Source organism: Cetorhinus maximus, chromosome 17, assembly GCF_964194155.1.
Source record: "Cetorhinus maximus chromosome 17, sCetMax3.hap1.1, whole genome shotgun sequence".
Taxonomy (NCBI): Eukaryota; Metazoa; Chordata; class Chondrichthyes; order Lamniformes; family Cetorhinidae; genus Cetorhinus; species Cetorhinus maximus.
Genome location: NC_135895.1, coordinates 102,369,694 through 102,396,515, shown reverse-complemented (window position 1 = coordinate 102,396,515; position 26,822 = coordinate 102,369,694). Strand labels below are relative to the sequence as shown.

Genomic DNA, 26,822 nt, shown 5'->3' with positions numbered 1-26,822 from the left:
AAGGCACAATGCAAGAGTACGTCCACCTTCAGGCTAAGGTGATAGCGCCAGCATGTCAATGCAGTGGGGTCAATACTGGCAGGATGGTGGCCGCCATGGAGACCTTGGTCCAGGACGTCGCTCTTGCATTGCTGCATGGGCTTAACTCTATCACTGATGCCATAGTTGGCCTCCAACAGTGTGTTTGCAAGAAGGGTGCTGGGCAGCTCGATCTCACTCCAGTTTCCCCTTCTCCTCAAGGAGTCACCCAAGGCCCTAGGGCAGCCATAGGGAGGAGGGTCAGCAGGTGCACACTCTGGGGCTATCCACCCAGGTGACTCTGGGATTGTCCAGCCCATCCGAATCCTCTCTTCCTGTGACCCTAGCAGCTCCAGCTCCACAGGCCGAGGAGGGTGCCACTGGCACAAAGCAGGATCCCGAAAGCAGGCCAGGGCCCTCCAGGTCTCGGCCCTCCAGAGGATACCCACCAAGATCATCACAGACAGGGTGTAGCAATCAGCAGGCTGCCTCCACCTCCACTGTGGATGTCCAGTGAGCACCAAGACATAGCAGCAGGGTTAAGAAAGTTAAGAAGATGCAGTTGCACAGCCTGGGCATGGGTGCTAATCACTTGTACATAATGTTCACTATTGTCAATAAACTCCCAAAAATGTCTCCCTGGTTATGGCTCCTTGTTCTGATGAGCAGTATTTGTGTCACTCAGATATGAAACCTTTTTGTACAAGATAAAGGCAGGTGTCTCAGTCCAGGGACACTTCCCTGTGCTCTGTGCAGCCTTCAGACCAAAGTGATGGTCCAGCCTCACACTCCCTGGACCCATTACTGATGCCTGCACCTCGATGGTGCTGGTCATTGCTGCTGGAATGTAGTGGGTAGGCATCACAGAGTTCCGTCATTCTCTCCGTGTGCTCTCAGCACCTTTAATGGGGAGCATTAACTCGTCAGCATCTGTAACCAGTGATGCTGCGCTCCTGAAGGGGTCAGCTGCTGAAGGCGGACAAAGTATCAGGTGCTTTTCAAGTTTCATGGCTGTGTCTCCATGATATGACCCTGATCACAGAGCACAAGCGAGCGGCCCTTGGCCAGACAGGAGTCAAACATTCTTAAAGGCTGAGAGAAGATCTATGGAATGTCCTCACTGCATGTGATCATCATCCACTGCGATCGAGTGGCTATTTGGACCTCCATTGAATCTCCATGACAAGAGCATTATCACAGAGGGTATGTGCATTGCCATAAGCCAGACTGGAGTCAAACATTCACAGGTGCGATGTGAGGATCCATGGTGTCTCCTCACTGCATGTCGTCATCATCCTCCACAAATCCAGCAGCTATGAGGGCCTCCCGAGCATGCCTGCCTCGTCTGGCTAGTCCAAGGGCCTCATTGCCATCATCATTACCTTTGAGGACCTTCTCACCCTCATCCCTGTCGACATTCTCCTCATCGGAGAAGATATGCAGCTCTTCCATCTCCTCCTCAGCAGCTGCCCTCTCTGTTGCAGCATCAGATTGTAAAGGGTGCAGCATGTGATGACGATGTGTGACACCCTCTGTGGGCTGTATCGCAGGAGTCCACCAGACCGGTCCAGGCACCGGAACCTCATTTGCAGCATCCTGATGGTTTGCTCCACCAAGTTGGGAGTTGCAGCATGAGCCTCATTATATCTTCATTCTCCTGCAGGTTGAGGCCACCGCACAGGTGTCACTAGCAATATCCTCTGCAGACAGCCCTTTTCCCTGGGGAGCCATCCCTGCAGCTTCTGTGGCCCCTGGAAGATGTCAGGGATCTGTCACCGACTGAGAATGCAGGAATCGTGGTCACACTCTGGAAACTGAGCACACACCTGTAGGATGTGTTGGTGGTGGTCGCATACCAGCTGCACATTCAGCGAATAGAATCCCTTGTGGTTGACATAGTTGACTGCTTGTTACAACTGAGATCTGAGCACCATGTGAGGACAGTCGATGCACCCGAGATCTGGGCAAATCCAATCACTCTTGCATTCTGGCTGTGCTGGTCCTGGGCGAAATGCACAAAGTTGTGTGCCCCTGCAAAGATGGCATCCGTGACCTCATGGATGCATTTGTGGATAGAGGCTTGTGATATCCCACAGAGGTCACCATGGAGCCCTGATAGGAGCCACTGGCATAAAGATTGAGCACCATGGTCAATTTCATGGTCACTGGCAGTGGATGCCCTCCAGGTCCCCTTGGCGCCAAATCCTGCAGTAGGTGGCAGATATGACTGACCAGTTCCCTAGACATGTGCAGTCTTTGGCCAGACTGGTTCTCAGTCATCTGCAGTAATGAAAGGCAGCGTCTATAGACCCTAGGTCTAGCTAGGCGCCGACCAGCAATAACTCGCTGTGGCTCTCCGGCGGCATGTGCGGTAGCCCCAGCTGCACCTTCTTCCAGAGGGTGCTGCTCCTCCCGCTGCCCAGCCAGGCAGGTATGTCGCTCTCTTCCTCGTTATTTTCATTCTCTGTGTGCCATGAGGTATACAGCTAGTTCACCTGGCTCCATGCTCCTGATGTACTCCTCCTGCAGGATGAAAGAGAGAGACATGTGGGTCAGCTCGGGTGTACCAAGAACCTGTCTTGGTTAAATCGGAAGGCCCCTTGATACATCCCGGAGAATGTTAGCCACCACTTGGGTGGCCAGAGTTTAGTGTGTTGCAAGGCTGCCCGAAACCCCACCCACCTCCACCCCACTCCACCTGACCGATTGTCGGCAGCTTGGCCCACTGGACTGCATGCTGTGCTCTCAGCTCAGGCACAGGCATTCTCCTGACCCACATTGCAAGGCTGCACTGTTAGCGTGAACCATAGAGGTGACTGGTCCAAACTGGGATGATGACATTGTGAGGGGCTGTGAGCACCTCCAGCAGGCGATTGTACAACATGCACAGTCATCCAACTGTTCTGCAATCCACTAAAGTGCTCATTAGTTTGCAGACTGTGCCCAAGGGATGAAAAGCCCTGGTGCACTTATGGCAATTTCATGCCGCTGCGTTGCTTGAAGGACCAGATAAGCTACAGACCCGACTCCACGCATGTCAATGTGGCTGCGTCTGAACTGTCTCAGCTGCAGAGCAATGGCCACTTTATACAAGGTTTCCCTAATGCGCGACCGCTTCCCTCCCCCCGACCCGCGCATGCTTGTGCACTACCTTCAACCAGAGGACTGCCCTTGCCTCCCCAAAATCGCTTCAACCACAGGGCAGCCCTTGCCCCCCTCCTCTCCCCCCAAGTCGCCTCACCCACAGAGCAGCCCTTGCCACCCCCCCCCACAAAGTTGCCTCAGCCTTGATGTCCAATAGGCAACCCTCGCGACTGCTGCGCAACATTACTATGCACTCACCCTAGAGTTCCCCTCAAAGGGCAGCCTGCCAAATACACGCCTTATGCTGTTGCAAAACGTGTTGGCGTGTTTTCCTGCCATTGTGGGCGGACGATCCAGAGGTGGGGAGGGATGGTTCTGGCAGGCCGGTCTTATAATGATATGCAGATGTATTACAATGAGGTTCCCAACCTCCAATGGCGCGAACCGTGGCCCGCCATCGAAGGGCTGGGCGGACGATCACAAACTGGTTTCATGACATCGAGAAACCGATTTTTGGCCTTCTCGCCATATTGTGCGCTCGCGCCACTGAATATACCCGACGCCGGCGGGCAGGGATAATTCCACCCATTATCTTATATAGCTTTCTGTATGCAAACTTGAAAACCCATTTCTGTACACTCTTCAACGGAGAGGTACATTGTTGAGGAGAGATGCCCAGATCCTTATGATATCCGGATTATTATAATCTAGCTAAAACACGGTAAAAAGGCTATCTGGAGGACTGTAATATTCTCTGATGCTTCCTTTCCTTCAGGGAGAGTTGGATCAGTTCTTCAGACCCATTTAAGTGTCTGTGAGGCCTGTCTTTCTCAACCTTCAGTGAGAGTGATCAACTGAGGAGTACGCCTGGTCCACAATTGTCCCAAAAAGGGGCTAAGATAATAATCACTTAACGGCAACTCTGCTCTCACCAAATAACCTCCTTATCACCAGGGACTGCCTGACCGGCCCCAATGACATATGACCCTACTAAACTTGCTCTGAGAGTAGCATCCATGCTGTTTCATTGGGTTGGTGCAGTCCCAAAAGTGGCCACTGCTCCCGGTGGCGCTGTTAGGGCTGAAGAGCTGCCAGCCCTGCAACTAGCCAGAAGCTCGTGTAGATGAAGCAGCTCCCATCCCTTAAATGAACCAGAGTCCCAACAGCAACTCATTAGCTGCCTGATGGACATATAATTCACTAAAGGGCCCCTGAAATGTTCGAGGTGGAGTTGCCCCTGGCTTTTTGGCTTGTGGACAGAGTCACTGCCATCCCGGCAAAATCCCAGGCTAAATGTGCATATGTGAAATTCCTCTTCCTGCTACTTTAATGTAGGTATTTACTTATTTATTCTAAATGGGTTAAGGTCTGTCAGAACAGTGAAGAAATAAATATATAGACAAATAAACATTCATTTGTTCATATTGCCAACAGCAAATTCTAACTTCATATATTTGCATGATAACACCAAAATAATGATTGTTATGCACATATTAGGAGCCATGATTAGCTGGAAGGGGAAGAATAAATCACACTACAGCTGCTATTAGATCTAAGTAATACATAGAAGACCTATCAGGGCTGTCAGAATCTGTCAGCCGAGTTTATATATTAATCTTTCTCTACAGTTTCAATAAGCAGGGTGTCTGTCTGTTAAACATACTGGAATAAGAAACATAAAAATAATCTTGAGCAAAAAGTACAAATGAATGCTATTAACTTGTACGTCTGAGTCTAAGGATTGTTCCAAAGATAAAAACTTAAGATCAACTGTTATTGAAGTATCAGATAACAGCTCTATGTGGCTGTGGCACTATTTCAGGGTATATTTCAGGCCACAAAGATTGGATTTCACTCCTTGTCACACTTTTACTTTATCACTAACCAACTTTGACCTAAAAATGGGATTTTCCATGATTAGCTGTACTTAGCACTGTATAAAAAATTCTCCCACAACAGCTTGATTTATAGCCTCATCTTTCTTTCGATTTTACTGACTTTCAATCTCACTTGGTAGCAACAAGATTGCCCGATACAGGCGTTGGTGAGAAGAGACAAAAGGCAAGTGAAATAACCACAAATCCACTTAACAAAATTGTTCACAATCCACCAGCAGCGTGATGATGAACCCTAAAGAGATTTAGAAAGATAAATGGTGAAAGCAAAACATCATGAGGAACTCAGCTTATACTGAAAACGCAAACAGGCACAGTAACAAGATAAGAGCATCTTCCCAATACAATGAAATAGCACTCACAAATAGCACAGGGAATGGAAGAAGGTTTTTCAAGTGAGATAAAACTTGTCTTGTACAAGATTAAGAAGTGCAAAGGAAAAATAAAACATACTTCATGAAAATTAGGATGAGGCAACAAAATCAATTAAAATAAACACTGCCACATCCAGCATAGAAACACTCACATCACTTGTAATTTTAACAAGAGAAAAGTGCCTGATATTAATCCCCACCCACTCTTATCCAACTTTTGTCATCTCATTTAGGACTAATAATGTACAGTGGATGTATATTTAGACCAGAGAGTAAGGCTATTTTTCAGAAATGATCATGTCATTGTATTTGAATACCTATTCATAATGGATAACTCATAAATAATAGAAACAGCACGACTGTTATAACTGAGGATAAAGCTGAAAAATACTCTGGAAAAAATTTCCCTGCAGCACTAAAGACAGGAATGAGGAAGAAAGCTAATTACCCACATCAATTCCAAACTAATTATCTTGTGTGCCAGGATACTAACACCACATGTGGAAATGATGGGTTCGTTTTGTACTTGAATATTAATTAGATATTGTGGAGGCCAGCCTTGTGCTCCCAAACACCATTGGAAACATGCCCAATGCCGTATTGGTTCAGGTACTGTACCGGCATCCCTGGTGACTGCCCAAGAATAGCCCTTAGGCCACAAGAATATGCCAATAATCCCTTTTTAGGATCCAAACTACAAACTGGCTTACATGGGTCACAGCAAATGTTGGGCTGGATTACCTAGCCTACACACAGTCTAACCAGCAGGCCTTAAAGGGGCTGCTGAAGCCTACTAACACAACAGTAAGCTTACAAAAAATATATACTTAACTGAATGTGGAGTCAAGAGAAGGAGTGACTCCACACTCTTGACTCCACATTCAGGTAAGTATATATTTTTTGTAAGCTTACTTTTGTGTTACGGACAAGAGAGCTATTTTAGGATGGTTCCCCCTTTTTCCACCTCTAGACTGACCAGAAACAGATTTTTTTTTTTTAAAAAGAGAAAAAGTGTTTTAACCTCTTGCATGTTGTAAATCTCAAGAACAGACAAGAGACAGGTTTTTTTAAAAACTTATCAGAAAAGAAGGATAAGTATTTATTACTCAACACATAAATGTATTCACAACAGCACCCACTCTCTCTTTCTCTCACACACACAAAAACAATGATGATTACAAAAGAGGTAGCATGCACTTAGGTCTTAAGAATCCAAAATTTCACTGTCACCCTGATTCTCTCGAGATGCAGTCCCAAAACACTGCAGACCTACCACTTCTTTTTGATTTACTGAACAAATAGGGGTTGGAAGTTTCTAATTATTCATTTGCAGTAGCTTACTACTTGCAGTAACAGGTTGCTGGCTTCACTTCAGTCGAGGTGCAGTCAAAACACCGTAGCAAAAAACTAGTTTTGTTCTTCAAATTGGTAGATAAAGCCTAGCTCCAATTTTGTGCTTGCTGATGGCTTTTAGGCAGGGTCCTTCCTTTGCTGGGCTGGATCTGTTACCTCTCTCTCTCTCTCTGTCTGTCTGTGGCGATTCTGAAAATGTGCCTTAATAAATATTCCTTATCAAGACCTGGTTTCTTTCATGTGACCATAGTATCTGTCCATTGTCCACACAAATGGTCTCTGATGAACCATAGAACCATAGGAAAGTTACAGCACAGAAGGAGGCCATTCGGCTCATCTTGTCCACGCCAGCCCGAGGACACCCAGGTGCCCTTTCTAATCCCACCTTCCTGCACCCGGCCCATAGCCCTGCAGCTTACAGCACTTTAGGTGCAGATCCAGGTACTTTTTAAAATAATGTTTCTGCCTCTATCACCAACTTGGGCAGCGAATCCCAGATGCCCACTGCCCTTTGCGTAAAAAAGTTCTTCCTCATGTCCCCCCTACACCTTCTGCCACTTATCTTGAATCTATGTCCCCTGGTTCTAGAATTCTCCACCAAGGGAAACAATTTTATCCTGTCCACTCTAACTATTCCCCTCATAATTTTGTACACCTCAATCAAGTCACCTCTCAACCTTCTTTGTTCCTGGGAAAATAACCCCAACCTATCCAATCTCTCCTCGTAGCTACACTTTTCTAACCCTGGCAACATTCATGTAAACCTCCTCTGCACTCTCTCCAGAGCTATTACATCCTTCCTGTAATGTGGTGACCAGAACTGCACACAATACTCCAGTTGTGGCCTCACCAGTGTTTTATACAATTACAACATTATATCCTTACTTTTACATTCTATACCTCTGCCAATGAAGGAGAGCATTCCATATGCCTTCTTTACAACCTTGCCTACTTGAACTGCTGCCTTCAGGGACCTGTGTACTTGTACGCCAAGATCTCTCACTTCATCTACCCCCTTAGTATATTCCCATTTATTTTGTAATCCCTGTAACTGTTTGACCTCCCTAAATGTATGACCTCACACTTCTCTATGTTAAAATCCATCTGCCATTTTACCAGCCACTCCACCAACCCATCTATATCGTTTTGGAGATTATGGCTATCCTCTATACTATCCACTACTCGGCCAATCTTTGTGTCATCTGCAAATTTCCCAATCGTGCCCCCCAGGTTCACGTCCAAATCACTAATATATAACACAAACAGCAAGGGTCCCAACACTAAGCCCTGTGGGACACCACTTGAGACAACTTTCCATTCGCAAGAGCATCTATCGACCATTACCCTTTGTTTCCTGTTACAAAGCCAACCTTTTATCCAGTTTGCCACATTACCCTGAATCCCATGGGCTTTTACTTTCCTGACCAATCTGCCATGTGGGACCTTGTCAAGTGCCTTGCTAAAATCCATGTACACAACATCCACTGCACTACCTTCATTAACCCTTCTTGTCACTTCCTTGATGACTTGGTACACAATAATTTCGAGTTTCATCCATTTGCATATTCTTATGATAGAAGGGTTTGCTTCCACTCTGATGCCAAGAGGTCTACAAGTCCATTGTGAACTAGCTTTTGCAGTTATTTTGATAATGGCAGCCATTAACTCACAGGAAAAGTTTGTTGCATTTTAATGTTTTCTCAATTAAATGTCCTGAAATGTCATTAGCAAGTTAATGCCCCATCCAGACTAGCAGGCTAGCTTCTAGCCTTATATAGTTCCATGTATATTGACAGAGAAGAAGACGTAACCTGACCTCTCAACTCCATTTTATTTCAAAGCAGAGTGTCCATTCTCCATTTTGTTTTAAAAGTAAAGTGCCCATTTTCCATAAATCCATGAATATAACTGTGTGGGCATGGTACTGCCAGCTCCAAAATAAATCTGTGGGCCACTGCTCATCCCTCTTCCAATTGCCTCCTCCTGCCTTTGAATCACTTGAAGCCATTTGGCTGGCATCTCAGCCATCCAAATTCACAATTCCCACCCACCCCACCAACCCCCTCAACCATCCTGTAACTAGCAAGCAGGCTTGGAGGCCGTGACTGCTATGCACAGCTCACCTGTACTATCCATTTGAAAGTAGTGTACTAATTTGCCGTGGCCCTGCTACCAATCTCAGACAGACATGTACAATGTACGTTGCAACATAATTGCGCCCTGATTTGTGCCCAGTCCAATGTCTTGGCCTACAATCTTTAATCAAGGGGAATTGTGACCTAGTGCACATAAGCGGTATATTGCAAAACCTTTCACTTAGAGTCAACTGTTATCATCATTTGAATGCAAAGATGTAATAAAGAATGGATACAAATAAAGGTTTGCATGGTACATTTATGTTCAATATATCAAAACCTCTCACATTTATATTTCACCACGTCAAGTTCATCTCTAAGTCACACACCATCGTGACATGGAAACATATTGCCATTGATTCATTGTTGCTAGGTCAAAATCCTGGAACTACGTACCAGACTGTACTGCGGGAATACCTTCGCTGCATGAACTGCAATGGCGCAAGAAAGTGGCTCACAATCACCAACTCAAGAGTAATTAGGGTTAGAAAATAAATGCTGGCCTTGCCAGAAATGATCACATCTCATAAATGAATAAAAAGCATCCTGGTAAAGGCTGTAGATTAGACATCAATTGAAATGTCAAGACTGAAATCAATATATTTTAATTAGGTAAGAGTATCAAGGGATAGAGATCAAAGGATGGCAAGTGGAAATGAGGTACAGATCAGTCATATCTAGTTAAATTGTAGAATAGGCTGGAGGGGCTGAATGGCCTGGTCTTGTTTCTATTTAATCGGCTTAACTAAAAGCTAATGGGGTGACCAATCACCTACTCAGGAAAAAACAACATGACCGGTTTTTAAGAAACACTGTCAAAATCATAAGGGTGTCTAGCAGTCTGTGAGAAAGACTATTTTATTCACAAAAATCCAAGATAGCCGAATCAATACTCATTTGCAGTGATACTACAAAGCAGCTGTTATTCTAATTGATTACTATAATTTTATCAGAGGCTGAGAATCTAGGTGGTGTTATACAATTGAGCTGTTAAATAGCTGACATTGACAGTAATGTAAAGTGCACTTTGTTTCACTCACCACATCAGAAGGGTGTGACGAACAGGTTAATGGAGAAATGCAAGGTAACTAATAGTGGGGTAGCCATGATTCAAATATGGAAAGAAAGGTGTCAAATGTGCTGAATGCCAGTGACAGAATAAATGCTGCTTAAGTGAATTGGAGGAGCTGGCTCAAAGCTTTACAAGAACAAAGTTCAGGGATGGTAAATCAGAGCAAAGGCCATGCTAATCTCTGCATCTCCTGCAGCTTCTTTTGAATTTATGCTTTGTAACTAGATCTATCCCTTAGCAAACAAGTAGCAAGTAGAAGGTAGAGTTGAAAATAACAGGATTAATCAAATCACAAAATACATGACAGGATTGAAGAGTGAATGTACCATAAAATTGGTATTTCCAGCAACCAAAGTACTTTCAAGGACATTTTATGAACGTATGTTCCTGGTGCAGAGTCTAATTCACTGGCAGTGCTGGTGGTTGGTAATATGTAACACCATGACTTTCCTTCACAATAAGCCAAAAGTGCATATCAGGAGTTAATAAAATGATCCCTTAAGCACGAATCCTCACTATGTGAATGGTTAAAGAAATAAATGTGCATACAAGATGTGTACACTTGCACTGTGCCTACCCTCAGACCTAAATGTATTATTCCCAGATAAAGAAAAAATAGTGGCATTTTGTGATAGGAGAATTCAGAAAGCATTGTTGGATTTGTAGAATACTACAGTGAATCAGTGGTAAGTTGCATATTTAATTATTTATTTGGCACCATATTTAACCAGATGTTTTATGATTTACAAAATGAAGTACATCTACATGCCTACATAGGTGGAATATGCATAAACACACAATCGTACAAATAATTTTGGGAGGAAAAGTAAGGAAATATACATTAAATGATGAATCTTTAGAAGTAAAGGAACAAAAAATTTAGGTTCAGATTTAGGATTTTTATAAATAGGAGGACAAACTGAAGAAGTTGCAAATAAATGGGATCGTAGGATTTATAAATAAGGGCACAAAACAAAAAAGAAAAGCAAAATAAGCGGGTTTATGCAAATCATGGTCCAATGTCAGCTGCAGGGCTCCAACTGCAATTCACTGTACAAGTGGACAACAGCTTATATTTATATAGCACCTTTAACATAATGAAACACCCCAAGGCACTTCACAGGAGCATTATAAAACAAAGTATGATACCAAGCCATGTAGTCATCTGACCCAATATCTCCCTAAAAGCTTGGAAAAAAGAGGTAGGTTTTAAGGAGTGCCTTAAAGGAGGAAAATGAGGTAGAGAGGTGAGAGGTGGGGGGAGGGAACTCCAGAGCTTAGGACCTTGGCAAATGAAGGCACGACCACCAATAATGGTGCAATTATGATTGGGGAGAGGCCAGAATTAAAGGAGTGTAGGTATTTCGGAGGGTTGTAGGGTTGGAGGAAATAATAGAGATAGGGAAGGACAAGGTCATGGAGGGATTTGAAATCCGGGATGTGAATTTTAAAATCAAGATGTTGTTTGACCAGGAGCCAACGTAGGTCAGCAAATACATTGGTGATAGGGAAATAAGACTTGCTGCAAGTAGCAAGAACAACAGAGTTTTGGATCACCTCAAGTTTGCGGAGGGTAGAATGCGAGAGATCAGCCAGCAGTATGTTGGAACAGTCGGGTCTAGAAGTAAGGAAGGCATGAATAAAATTTTCAGCAGCAGAGAACTGAGATATGGGGTGAAGTCAAGCGATGTTATGAAGGTGGAAATAGATGGTATTAGATATGGCACGAATATAAGTTTAGAAGCTCATCTCAGGATTAACTGTAACAGTAAAGTTGTGAACAGATGGGCTTAATCTCAGACTGTTGCTAGGGGGCTGGATGGAGTCAGTATTTAGGGAATGGAGTCTGGAGCAGGGACTGAAAACAATGGTTTCAGTCTTCCCAAGATTTAACTGGAGGAAATTTCTGCTCATCCAGTACTGGATGTCAGATAATCAGTCTGATAAATTAGCAACAGTGGGAAAGTCGAGAGGGGAAGTGGTGAGGTAGAGCTGGGTGTCATCAGTGTGCATGCAAAAACGAATGCCGCTCCTTTGGATGATGTTGCCGAGGGGCAGCGCGTAAGCTGAGAAATAGACAGAACATGAGTCACGCATGTTATTCCCATTTGCAGTAAAGCCAACCCCACTCTTTCAGAAATCAAGGGACAGACTCGTAAATATCAGGAGATTTGGTATAAAAATCATGAGTTGATATATTGTCCAAACAGAAACCAATCTGGATTGACAGTTAGTTTATAAACCTGATTAGTGGCTTATTTAATTTCTAACGGGGCAATGTTCTTTACAAAAACTTTTACAAAATTCTACCTGTTGAAACAGCTGCGCCCCAAGGAAAACAATGCTTGATTGAAGCTCTTGATCTCTGATCTATTCTATCAATTGTACAATGTTTAACTACATAGGATAGAGAGGTTTCACATGCTTGCTATTTCAATTATTGATACTTTAAAGGGTCTGGATGATTGACACTGTTATAGGTCTGTCGTGAAAGGAGCTTTTTTCATGAAAGTAGAAAACTGTGAATGAATTACTTTTTTTGAGGCCATTTGACACATCCTACTGTTGCTACAGGGTTCATTATTTCTGTAAAGAGTGTATAGTGGGTGAGTGGGTATGGAAGGCTGTTCTTTGTTTTGCTGTCGTTATTACAACTGGGATGAAGTTCCACAGCACCGAGATGGGCCTTCTTAGCAGACCGCCTTGACACTCTGCCTCCGAGCTCTTTGAGGGGGTGGTGGGCCTGACTCCAGTTCACACCCACCAACATCCCACCCCCCCAACCCAGAAATGAAAATCCCATCTTTGCTGGCACTTTTGTCCCAAGGTGGGTGGGCCAAGCAAATTTCCTGACTCCCGCTAACCGCTTCAAGGAAGAACATCCAGCCTGACATGTCTACAGTTAGACCGGGTGTTGAGTGGCCTAACCCAGTGGTCCTTAAAGGGACCTCTAGAGGCTGTTATCTATGAAACCAGAAGGTGGATGAATACATTTATGGTTTCACAAAATTCTTACTCCTCACTACAGGTCCATCCTTGCTGCTCCTGTGATCTACTCCCCCATCACTAATAGGCCCTAGCTGCCAGTTAGCTCCATGTGCAAAGGTTCACTAGTCAGCACTGTCGAAAGCCATTTGAGCAAATAAGGCCCAAACCTGAAAATAGCTTTTGGCTTCATGTACAAAACATTTGGACCAAAATTAAAAATCCCCAGCGGTGCCTTTATAAGAAGGAAGGGAGGGGTGAAAACTGGCAAGATAAAACCAAAAAACAAAACCAAAAAATATATTTTGTTTCCAATTCCTTTCATTAATTAAAATCATTGGGCTAATTTTACAATGCTGCATTTGCTGCAGGATTCCACACTTGCAAGAGGCACAGGTCAGGCCTAGAACATTGTTACCCAGCTTCTTCTGTTTGTGTTTCCTGAGTGTGCGACTCCCACTGGGAGTAAGGGATCATGGAATTAGTCTGCTAATTGCAATAAAACATTGTTGAGTTACTGAGCAAAGACAATGCGGTTACCATAGAAACCAGCCCTTTTAAATATGACTATGAGAAGAATCTGTTTACCTAACACAGATTTCAAATCCATAATGTGTTTATTGTGACTGAGCTGAAATGCACTGATAAGCTGTTATCATATATAATTCACGGTAATTCCCTCAGGTCTGCAGTAAGTGATTTGTATGTTCACTGACTGTTGTATGTTCAATCAAGTCACATTTCTCCATGTCTATTCTGTTTAAAAACACATATCAATTAGATGTCACCAGTCTCTTGCTGTTCAGATAGGATAGCAGTGAACCTGATTTGTACATGATTTTATTTAATTTGTTTTTATTTAAATACCTAATTATATGGATAGCAATAACTTATGCACATCCTCTTAATGTAAAAATATGAGATGCTACAGGTGCAAGATAATCTATTCATCTGTTTACCTCCTTGGCATGGCCATGTCACAAAGGGGCTGCCACATCGCTATGCTATTCCTTTGCAAATAAATGGTACAGGGATGGCTCTTTCCGTGATCAGGTGTGAAGATTTTACGCCAATGCATCCTTCCAAGCCACCACTGATAACATGTATTAAATCAGTCAATTGTTGCTCACAGATGCATCAAGCAAGGAACAAAGTGACTTACTTACATTCATCGGATTCCCCTATGGAATGGAACCTTCGGCTTGACAAGGTACAGAACATTCCTTGGATACTAATGTTCCCAAGCATACAAAACATAGTACATGACATCTATGCAGTGTACAGACTGTCAAGACCGGCTGCCATCTTCCCACTGGCAAGTTCTGGAAAGGTTATCCTGAAGTGCTGAACATGGCAGCAATCCTTGCATTAATTTTGTGCAGCAGCATTCCCATTTTCCCAGCAAAGCAGGAGGCGGGTGCTACACAACTGTGTCACTCGCCCACGGGCTCCATTTTGTCCCTGCACATTGCATTTCCTTTTAGTTCATTTTTACCCAGCACTTATTTCCCCTCCTCACCACTCCCAGCCTCGTCAAAGGCAGATAAATAGTTGTCATTTATTTTGAAGTTTTAAAAAGGCTAAGACAATATTTTCCACTATATGCAACCACATCTTTAAGCGCATAGGCCGCTTTAAGGGATTGATAATGTAATGGTGCATCTTGTTATCAGGTGTAGAGGCTCAAAGGCTAAAGCACATATATTTCTAAGGGATTAATAAGTTTTTAAAGGCCACAATCCAGGAGAAAATAAATTGGCATTGAGAACAATATAGGCAAACAAATGGAGGTCAGCTTAGAGTTGTTAAAGGCAAAGATTGTTTGAATAACTTGATTGTGTTCTTCGATGAAGTAACGGATGGGGCTGATTAGGATATTGCAATTGATGTTGTGTAAATTGACTTTAAGTGGGGTTTGACAAAGTGCCACATAATATATCAGCAAAGTTAAAGTTCCATGGGGTTAAAAGGAGAGTGGCAGTATGGATACACAATTGACTAAGGCATAGCAGAGTTGTGGTGAACGATAGTTTTTCAGCTGTCTTTATTTGTGCTGTAACATAGGGGTTCACTTCCTGCACATGCATAGTTACAGTTTCTGCCAGTGTCAAAGTGTCAGTTGCTTGCATTAAAACAAACAAGTTGGATTGACAGAGACCATAAGACCATAAGACATAGGAGCAGAAATTAGGCCATTCGGCCCATCGAGTCTGCTCCGCCATTCAATCGTGGCTGATAAGTTTCTCAACCCCAATCTCCCGCCTTCTCCCTGTAACCTTTGATCCCCATACCAATCAAGAACCTATCTCTCTCGGTCTTAAATATACTCAATGACCTGGCCTCCACAGCCTTCTGTGGCAATGAATTCCATAGATTCACCACTCTCTGGCTAAAGAAGTTTCTCCTCATCTCTGTTCTAAAAGGTCTTCCCTTTACTCTGAGGCTGTGCCCTTGGGTCCTAGTCTCTCCTACTAATGGAAACATCTTCCCCACATCCACTCTATCCAGGCCTTTCAGTATTCTGTAAGTTTCAATCAGATCCCCCCTCATCCTTCTAAACTCCATCGAGTATAGACCCAGAGTCCTCAAACGTTCCTCATATGTTAAGCCTTTCATTCCTGGGATCATTCTCGTGAACCTCCTCTGGACCCTCTCCAGGGCCAGCACATCCTTCCTGAGATACGGGGCCCAAAATTGCTCACAATATTCTAAATGTGGTCTGACCAGAGCCTTATAAAGCCTCAGCAGCACATCCCTGCTTTTATATTCCAGTCCTCTCGAAATAAATGCCAACATTGCATTTGCCTTCCTAACCACCGACTCAACCTGCAAGTTAACCTTAAGAGAATCCTGGACTAGGACTCCCAAGTCCCTTTGCACTCGAGATTTTTGAATTCTCTCCCCATTTAGAAAATAGTCTATGCCTCTATTCTTCTTACCAAAGTGCATGACCTCACACTTCCCCACGTTGTATACCATCTGCCACTTCTTTGCCCATTCTCCTAACCTGTCCAAATCCTTCTGCAGTCTCCCCGCCTCCTCAATACTACCTGTCCCTCCACCTATCTTTGTATCATCTGCAAACTTAGCCAGGATGCCCTCAGTTCCTTCATCTAGATCGTTAATGTATAAAGTGAAAAGTTGTGGTCCCAACACTGACCCCTGCGGAACTCCACTAGTCACCGGCCGCCATCCTGAGAAGGACCCCCTTATCCCCACTCTCTGCCTCCTGCCAGACAGCCAATCTTCTATCCATGCTAGTACCTTGCCTCTAAAACCATGGGCTCTTAGCTTACTGAGCAGCCTCGTGTGCGGCACCTTGTCAAAGGCCTTCTGGAAGTCCAAGTAGATAACATCCATTGGCTCTCCTTTGTCTAACCTACTCGTTACCTCCTCAAAGAATTCTAACAAATTTGTCAGGCATGACCTCCCCTTGATGAAACCATACTGACTTTGCCCGATTTTACCATGCACATCCAAGTATTCTGAAATCTCATCCTTAATAATGGACTCTAAAATCTTACCAACGACCAAGGTCAGGCTAATCGGCCTGTAATTTCCCATCTTTTGCCTCAATCCCTTCTTAAACAGGGGGGTTACATTAGCGATTTTCCAGTCCTCTGGGACCCTCCCTGACTCCAGTGATTCCTGAAAGATCACCACTAACGCCTCCACTATCTCTTCAGCTATCTCCTTCAGAACTCTGGGGTGTAATCCATCTGGTCCACGTGGTTTATCCACCTTCAGACCTTTCAGTTTTCCTAGCACCTTCTCCTTGGTAATGGCCACCATACTCACCTCTGCCCCCTGACTCTCTTGAACTTTGGGGATGTCACTCGTGTCTTCCACCGTGAAGACTGACGCAAAGTACCTATTCAGTTCCTCCGCCATTTCTTTGTTCCCCACTACTACTTCTCCAGTGTCATTTTCCAGTGGCCCAATGTCCACTTTTGCCTATCTCTCACCCTTTATATATCTAAAAAAACTCTTGCAATCTTATTTTATATTACTGGCTAGTTTACCCTCATATTTAATCTTCTCGCTCCTTATTTCTTTTTTAGTTGTCCTCTGTTGGTCTTTGTAGGCTTCCCAATCCCCTGGTTCCCCACTGCTCTTCGCCGCATTGTATGCTTTCTCTTTAGCTTTTATGCTGTCCCTGACTTCCCTTGTCAGCCATGGTTGCCTTGTCCTCCCTTTAGTATGCTTCTTCTTCTTAGGAATGAATTTTTGCTGTGTCTCTTAAATTACTCCCAGAAACTCCTGCCATTGCTGTTCCACTGTCTTTCCTGCTAGGCTCATCTCCCAGTCAATTCTGGCCAGCTCCTCCCTCATGCCTCGGTAGTTGCCTTTATTCAACTGTAATACCGTTACATCTGATTCCAGCTTTTTCCTCTCAAATTGCAGGGTAAATTCTATCATATTATGGTCACTTCCTCCTCAGGGTTCCTTCACCTTAAGCTCCATTATCCAATCTGCCTCATTACACATCACTAAATCTAGAATTGCCTGTACCCTAGTGGGCTCCACCACAAGCTGCTCCAAAAAGCCATCTCGTAGACATTCCACAAATTCCTTTTCTTCGGATCCACTACCAACCTGATTTTCCCAGTCTACCTGCACATTGAAATCCCCCATGATCACTGTAACCTTGCCTTTCTTACACGCCTTTTCTATCTCCTGGTGTATCTTGTGCCCCACATCTTGACTACTGTTCGGAGGCCTGTACATGACTCCCATTATGGTTTTTTTACCTTTGTGGTTCCTCAACTCTACCCACACAGATTCTACATCATCTGACCCTTCATCATTTCTTGCTATCGATTTAATTTCATTTCTTACTAACAAAGCAACCCCACCCCTTCTGCCAACCTGCCTATCTTTTCGATAGGATGTATATCCTTGGATATTTAGCTCCCAGTCCTGATCCCCTTGCAGCCATGTCTCCGTAATGCCTACCACATCATACCTGCCAGTTTCAATCTGCGCCACAAGCTCATTTACCTTATTTCGTATACTGCGTGCATTCAGATACAACACCTTCAGTCCTGTATTTCCCGTCCCCTTTCTCATTGTCGTCCCTTTATCTGATGTGCTTGAAGTTAGATTCCTAGCCCTTTCCAAACACGAACAATAAAGTACCCATTTTTATGCCTATGCAGTGCTTAACAAACTCCAAATTCTTTTATCTAGTCTACCTGTCATTTTCAATGCTCCCTCTGTAAAACATTCTTTTGATGATTCAATAAATGATAAAGATAAATAATCAGAAAATTTCAGTAAATGAGATTCCCAAATTCCAATGAACTCACAGGAGAGTTGATTGTAATATTCAATTTAATATATTTTCGGTAAAGATCAACAAAAAGTATTTTGAAAATGTGTGACAAAAAGCTCATTATCCAATGTGCGACTCAAACCCATGATCCCTTAGATTGAGAGTCCCATTATCTACCAACTGAGCTAACCAAGGTTGTTAGGAATGCCTGGACAAAGACAGAGTATAAATGCAAACAGTTCACATTTGTTGTTTGTATGCAATAGAAAGGCAATGTTTACATGCACATTGCCTACCATTGTTGCCTCGTGTGCACGGCTGGGGAGGAACAAGCCTGCTGGTGCCTGAACAATGTAACTTTTGGGAAAGGGATGGAGCGCAAGCCTCTCCCGGCATCTGGCAAAGGGACCAGGCATCAGCCGGTGCAAATTCAACTACAAGGTGTGGCAACTTGACAACGTGAGCAACCTCAATGCTGTAGCAAAACAAACTTGTTAAAGCCCCCATATTCTGAACTCAGGAAGGCGCCAGGAACATGTGGACCAAGTGCGCATGCATTACTGCTCCTGACGCCTTTCTGGTCAGCGGCAGGAGCTACAATGTTGGCCAGGGTTTTCTGTGCCCACCGGTGTCAGGCGTGTTCAGTGGCGTGAGCGTATAATATGGTGCGATTGGTTTCATGACGGCATGAAACCAGTTTGCGATTGTCCGTTCAGCTCACCAATGGCAGGACGTGTTTCCCACCATCGGACATCGGGAACCTCATTGTAATACATCAGCATATCATTATTAGGCCAGCCCGCCAGATTCATCCCTTCCCCCCACTGGATCATCTGCCCACGTCGGCGGGAAAACACACCAGCGTCTTTCACAACAGCACATAAGCGACGTGCATCTGGTGGGTTGCACTTCACTCGGGACTTCAAGGTTTGTTTGCCTACTTTGCTTCGGTCAGCACTCGCAGTCATCAGCGCCTGGCTTCGCAGGCAGCACCACATCACATTTAAGGGGGCTCATGGGTAGGTCTCTACCTACCAGATCAGCCATATGTGGGTGGCTTTTCAATGGTTGCAGGGCAAGGTCTTGCTTGGAGAAGGGGGAGAAATGGCCTCAGGCAAGGGAAGAGGCTGCAGGACAAGAGCTGTACTGGGGAAGGAGGGTATCCCAGGGTGTGTGTGGGGCACATATTGATCTGTGCAAGTCAAGATGGTGAGGGATGAGGAGGCAATCTCCAGAGGAGATGAGGCCAGATGGACATGTGAGGGTATGTGTGTGAGAATGGGCAGTGATGTCTCTTGAGCTGGCAGTGAGCGAGATGCCAGTGAATGTGTGATGTGCTCGAGTCTAAGAGTTTAGAGCGATGAGATGGTTGCTATACCCTGGCTGCATAGATGAGATCATTCATCCTCTATCTGCAATAGATGGGCAACCTCTTCTGTGCAGCAATGGCACTGACCACCGCTGCCACCGCCTGCCATGCTGGACTGGTGATGCCACTGCTCATCCAGGGGCAGAGAACATTACAGTGGGCCTCCACGGTGTCCAAATGGCATTCCAGTAATGCGTCATTAAACCTGGGGCTGCAGGCCTTTTGCCTTTCGTGGAAATCTTCCCTGCATTAGTCGTGGGCTGGAAGCATTGAGATGTGTGCACGTTGCTGGACTTCAAATATGGCACCTGGCATGATAAAGTGGTGAGGTGATGGTGTGGCGGGTGAATGAGAGCCTGCCTGTCATGGAAACTGCATGTTTCCCGGGAATGTATAAGTAATGCGGCGGGTTTGGGATGATGCGGCATGAAACCCCGCCATCATGGCCGACAGGTAAAACTGGGCCGATTCCGCCCGTTGCTTTTCAGGTTGTAGGGAGGTAAATAATGGTGTTCATCAGTGGTCAATGTTAGGACCAGTGCCCTTCTTGCTATGTACTAATGACCCAGGCTTGGGTATAAAGGGCATAATTTCAAAGTCTACAGTTGAAACGAAACTCATAAACATAGTAAACGATGAGTAGAGGCTTCAGGACAGAAATAGACAAGACTATTGAAATGGGCAGACACATGGCAGATTAAGCTTACCACAGAAAAGTGTGAAGGGACTTATTTTGCTAGGAAGAATGAGGAGAGGCAATATGAAACTGCCATAACCTGACTACCCACAACCTACCTTCCCACTCACCCACCTATCTCACCCATATGCCACCCCATTAATCCCTACCCCTTCACCCATCTGACACCCTACTCACTTGCTACCCCACCACTTCATCCACTGCCACCCTACCAAACTACACACTTGCCACCCTGCCACCTCACCCACTTCCCACTCTACCATCACACCCACCTGCCACCCTACCAATTACCCACTTACCTCACCTACCTACCCACCCTATCACCAATTCACTCATTCATCCACTCACCCATTCACTAATGTTCATCCATCACTGATTCACTAACATTCGCACTGGATATTTGAACTTACCTTATGGAAGCTAGTTCTGTTAAAAAAGGGCGTGTCTTCTGCATTGATTCTGTTCGCTGCTCTCTGCGTGCATTTCTGTGGTGAGGGTGTTCTACATTGTAGGTAAGCAGCCTGGCCTTTTTAAGCATATCTGGGTAAGTGGGTAGTTTTCTGTCTGATCAGCGTCGGACTCAGTGGTTCAAGAGATGAGGGACTTTCAGTTATGTGGATAAATTGAACAAGATGGGACTGTTCGCCTTAGGGTAAAGAGGTTGAAAGGAGATTTGATAGAGATGTTCAATATTATGAGGGGTTTAGACAGAGTAGAAAGGGAGACACTATATTAATGGTGGAAGGATACAGAACCAGAAGACACCGATTTAAGGCGATTGACAAAGGAACCAAAGGCGACATGAGAAAAACTTTTTTTTAATGCAGCCAGTGGTTAGGATCTGGCATGCATTGCCTGAGAATGTTGTAGACACAGATTTTATCATGGCTTTCAAATGGGAATTGGATAAGCACCTGAAGAAAAAAATATGCAGGGCTATAGGGAAAAGGCTGGGAAGTGAGGTTAGCTAAATTGCTCTTGCAGCATGAATGTGATGGGCTGAATGGCATCCTTTTGCATTGTAATAACTCTATGATTCTATAATTACAAAAGTGACTACATTTCAAAAGTACATTGTTGGATGTAAAGCGCCTTGGGATGTAATCATTAAAGGCGCTATATAAATGCAAGTATTTTCTTGCTGACTGATGTTTACGCAATCTTTAAAAAAAAAAGTACAATTAATACTTCATAATTTGTTGATAAATGCTGGAAATTTCCTTTGGTATCTCCAAGTCCACTACTATAGAGCCTCACTCACTTTAATTAAGCGATACTGTAAAGCCAGCCTATTCATGGCCTTCCTCTCCCTATTGCCAAGCATCTGCAGCTCTACAAAATCTCCCCGCCACCACATAAAACTCTTCGATTCTCCAACTCGGGTCTTTTACACATCGTCCTCTATTTGCCTCACCACTGGCAACTATGCCTACAGCCATCTTGGCCCTTCATAGCATTTTGGCTTCTAAACCTCCCACCACCTTCTTTAAGACTCTCCTTAAAACCCACTTCTTTGAATATGTTTTTAGTCACCCCTCCTAATTTGGCTTGACATCCATTTTTGTCCGAATATGATTCTTTGAAGAAATCCTGGCATATCTTTCTACTTTAAGGCATAATATAAATGCCAATTGTTGTTTATGTTGTCTTTTTATCTAAGTCTGCAAGGGTAGTGAAAGCACTTTATACAAAATAACATAATCAAGCATAATGGGGTTCCAAAAGGCTAATAATAAAATGATATTTTTGTTTATGCTTGAAGGAGATAATCAATAACAATCTTCAAAGCACATCTAAACAGAAGGATTTAAACAGAGCACAAAAACATTTAAAAGCCCCATATTTTCACATGAGATAAAATTAAATGCAGAAATCTGTCAGTTCGATGTATAATCTTTAAGTCCTGTGAATGTGCAAAAAAAAAGGCAGTTTCCATGACAACATTGGCTTACCTCACTCAGAAAACCTGTGAACTTCATACATTACATGTTTCAATGCTACTTAAACAAACAAATGCAAGTAAAAGTAAAGCCTTTCACAGGTATATTCTCTGCCTAAATTTTGATTAAATGCAGGTGTCAAGAATTAAGATTTTTCAAAGCTACATGAAATATTTTGGTTCAATCAGCTGTTTGGAATATGCTTTGGGAACCAGTTCGCTATATCTAAAAATGGATGCAAAAACATAGTACAGAAGCCTGACAAAGATGATAAACTAATGCCAGCACAGTACCCATACTTTTTCTTATTGCCAACTCTGCAGGTTAGCAAAGCCTTCACTGTTTGCTGGATCATCTTAGGAGGTAGCCAACATTTCCTTATCTGCTTTCCACACAGCTGCTTAGTGTAGAATTAGAGTTCTACCTTTAAATCTGGATATTATCAGACAAACCAGGATCCAGATCAGAATTCACAACTGAACTGACCTGTAAAATGGGGAGAGGAACCTTACTCTGACAACTATACCGCACTGCCACCACAATAATAACTATAACAGGTTTTCAGTACAGCAGGAACATTACTGTGCCACTAATTGTGGGTTAGGTGAGTAAAGTAAATGAAAATCAGAAGGTCTAAGATCTTCAAAGACCATACAATTGTATGTGAAAAATTATTCAATCAACAGGTTGGAGGGCAGTGCATTAAGCAGCTGAACAGTAACCCCTGTTTTTTTTCATGTGAAGGATGACTTTCCTGTGCACTAAGGGCAATGATATTTGCAAACTCTTTTATGATGGATGCTTTGCTGATATAGTTTAGCCAACATGCTTAATAGTTGATGTTGTAGGTCTGTATTCTGCTGTAGTACATTTTGCAGCATTCTAGATTTTTGGGTTATGGCTTTAATGCTTTCCCAAGCAGGAATTGTATCCACTCAGAAGTATTTTTCTGTGTCATAAAGAGATATTAATCTCTATAGTGTTATTGGAAATTAATTTCAAATTGGGATTGTAGTAGGGTCTATGTCTATGTGTGTGTCTGTGTGTGTGTCTTAAATGAACTAAAGCCTTTGATGTGCTTTGAGGGTGTTTTGATGTATAGTAGTTTGAGCTGTTAATTAGATAAATGTAAGGAAGTTAAAAGGTAAAGTGCAATTTGCATTTGTTGAATAAACCATTCAAAAGAATGGGTAAAATTTTGCAACCAGCTGGGTGATGCCAAGCAATGTGTTTATATTACTAATAACATTGGTGGAATGAAAGGATTATTGTTAGGAGAGAAAAAAAGTACAAAAAAACCCAGTAATACAATGGAAAATTTACATTAAAAGGAGATGCTGGGTATAAACAGAAAGGAGTTTGTGTGTGAGTCAAAGGCATTTATGATCTAACCAGCCTGTAAACCTACAACTGTCTGCAAAGGAAGTTTCAAGTAAGAAAGGAACCTCATTTTGAATTCATAAGGTCAAATGTGCTTTGCCTGGTGCCTGTTTAAAGTCTATAGGTTATTGTTGCCTTGGTGAAGATTTACCTGGGAGTGATTAATTTGGGGGTTTGTTTAAAAGTTATTATGGTAATAATTTGTAGACATGTGTATGTGTTTAATTTGTTGTTAAATTAATAAATGTTTTATTTAGTTTTATATAAAAACCTCGTGAGGCTCGGTGGTCTTATTCCTGAATTCAGAGCTGCATCTCAAATATATCAATTGGGAATATAGGTTATGACAGTTGTTCAAGTTTCCCTCTGGGATTTAAACAACACAGCCTTTACCAACTGCTGTGTCATAACATCCTGTTCAGGAGTATTTATTAATCAATCTGGAGTGATTCTTCAGAGTACATTGCAGTTTGCACACTCTTGCAGTTTTGGAGGATAACCTGGGAAAAACTTTAGATTATTACTGGACAACTCCTTAATCAACAAAACACATACACTGAATATATCTCAGCATTGCTGGAGAGAGATATCTCATTCTTTGTAATCAAGACTGTCTCAATGCTGGGCATTGCCAGTAGGGGTCGAAATTTTTTTTGAGGTTTCTTGAGGTTTCCCCTAAGGCTACTTTTTAATTTTCCGGGACTACTTCTTCGTTTTCAGGGGCTAGTTTTTAATTCTCACTAACTGTTTTATCATGTTATGCAGTCACATAGTAAAATACTTTCTATATTTGTGTTGACAAATGGGCATTTGGACCCATACAGAGCAGAATTAGAAGAATCCATCAATATCCGTCTTCACCCCTCCATTAAACTTAAAGCAACAACACTCAAGGTAAGCATCAATTTCCTAGACACCACAGTATGTAAATTGGCACAAGAAAACAACAGGCATAAGTTAGCAACAAAAGTTTTTTTTTTCCCTCCAAAATAAATGACATCCACTTCTACATAGAAAAAGCCATTATCCTAAACATGCCTTCTGTGGACTGGTGAGGTCACAACTAATGCATTTCCATTGCATATGCTCAGAGCTGGAAGATTTTACCCAGGCAGTTACTACCCTTTTTACTGCATCTCAGGTCTCAATCTCAGAATTAAATTTAACAATAGATCTAGCATTGATATTGATCTAGCATCAATTGTTATTCGTGGAAGAGAGTTCCAAATTTCTACTACCCTTTGTGCGTAGAAGTGTTTCATAATTTCACTCTTGAAATATCTGGTTCTAATTTTTAAGATTATGCTCCCTAGTCCTAGACTCACCAAAATTAATTGATCATTTACCTCATTACATCTCCTTCATTACAACAGTGACTACACTTCCAAAGTATTTCATTGGGATGCCCTAAGGTCATAAAGCACTACAAAAAGTGCAAGTCATTCATTATATTGTTTGGGATCTTAGTATGTGCAAAATGGTTGCATGTTTGTCTCTAACACAGTCACGGCACCTCAGGTAATTTGCAGTATGTGAAACACTTCAAGATGTGAAAACATATAAATGCAAATCTTTCTTATGAAATTATACAATTTTAACACAATGTTCATGACAAGAGCATCCACTACATTTTTCTGATACAACAGCAGTAGCTCTAGAACTTATGCAGCCTTAAACTGAAGACTCCACATCCATTTTCAAGGGATTCATGCTTCAGTGACTTCCAAGTTTCCTGCCTACCAGTTAGCTTAGTATTTCTTTACTGACAGATTTAAAATTGGTCCTCCCAATCTCACTCCCTTTGCAGCCTCTCCCTCCCCCCCACTGCTGTAGCCACTTACTAGCTGCCCCTCCCCCCTGTAGTCTCTCCCTCACAGGCTCATCACCACTGCATCTACTCCTTCATTGCCTCTCCCTCGCCACCTCTCCCTAACTCTGCAGCCGCTCCCTCACCGCCTCTCTCCCACCCTTCAGCCGCTTCCTCGCCGCCTCGCCCCCATTCTGCACTCGCTTCCTCATCACCTCTCCCACACCCTGCAGCCCCTCCTTCATCACCTTCTCAGTTTAGTATGTCATTATCTTCTCTAACGGAGAGAATTTAATGTTCACACTGGAGACAGGCTGGGGGTGGGTGTATAATGGGGTGCAAAGGTGAGGGGTGGAGACTTTGTCACCTTCCTGATGCCCCCCCCTCCTCGCACCCCTTCCACCCCCCCTCCCCCCCCCCTCCTCGCCCCCCCAACGTCTCCCCCCACCCCTCCCCCCCACCCTCCCCACCCCTCCCCACGTCCCCCCCCATCCCGTCCCCCCCCTCCCCCTCAATTAAGTCCAATGTAGGAAGGGTTGAGGACAACCTTGCTGCCCGGAGGCCAGTTGCCCGGAGCCCTTAGGTGACCACTTAAGGGTCTAAATCACCCCAATGCTGATATTCAAACAATGGCAGTTAGGGGCCATGTCATGTGGACAAACTACCAGGTCAACCCTGGTGGGTATGCCTGTGGTCTGATGGGGGTAGGGCTCTTCCTGCTCAGGCATCCTGTGACCAACAGAAGGATCCACTGGCAGAAAGGGAGGGATCTCTGGCAAGCCAACTACCTTCCCTTCACAATGATCACCCTCCCCCGCCACTTGCCAGTGCCTCACTAACTGTCCCCGATGATACCGCCCCATTCACATTCATCCAGGGGCTCTAGTGATGATCCTTCTACTAGGCCCCACTGCAGTACCGGTAGTGGCCACTGCTCCTGGTAATTCCACAACATTTTGGCTTTACAGCCCAGAGAAGAACCTAGTCTGCTGGCTTCATGGCTTTTAGCTGCCTGACCCCCTGTGCAGTGCTCTGATTTCAGAAATCAGGCTGCCTTGTTTGGGAACGTCTCTCTTTATAACTCCTCTTCACAGCCTAGACAAGGGATAAGAGATGTTTTTCAGCACAATGGGTGAGGTCTTCCTAATTATCCAATTAATTTATTGATTAGTCTCTGAGAAAAACGTCTTCCATGTCGCATACTAGTTACCATTTCTCTTGGTGCCTTTTTTATTAAACCGATGAGAATATGCCCAGCTTTTTAAAAAAATAGCTTTGAAAATAACTCTTTTCCTGGTCGATTTTAGGAAATAATGCTCAACAAAATTCCTGAAACATGAAGTACAACCAGATGTTGAGGCCTAGGTGCAGCCTGAACTAATACTGATGCTCCAAGGAGGAATTGTGCTTTGTCAAGATTGAGGGATTATCATTAGCA

The 26,822-nt window shown here is 43.6% G+C and overlaps 1 protein-coding gene across 2 annotated transcripts in view; it reads right to left on the bottom strand.

Annotated features, from left to right (window-relative positions):
* LOC144692649 (potassium channel subfamily T member 2) overlaps positions 1 to 26,822 on the bottom strand; it is a 794,243-nt gene that overhangs the window by 237,752 nt on the left and 529,669 nt on the right. The window lies entirely within an intron of this gene.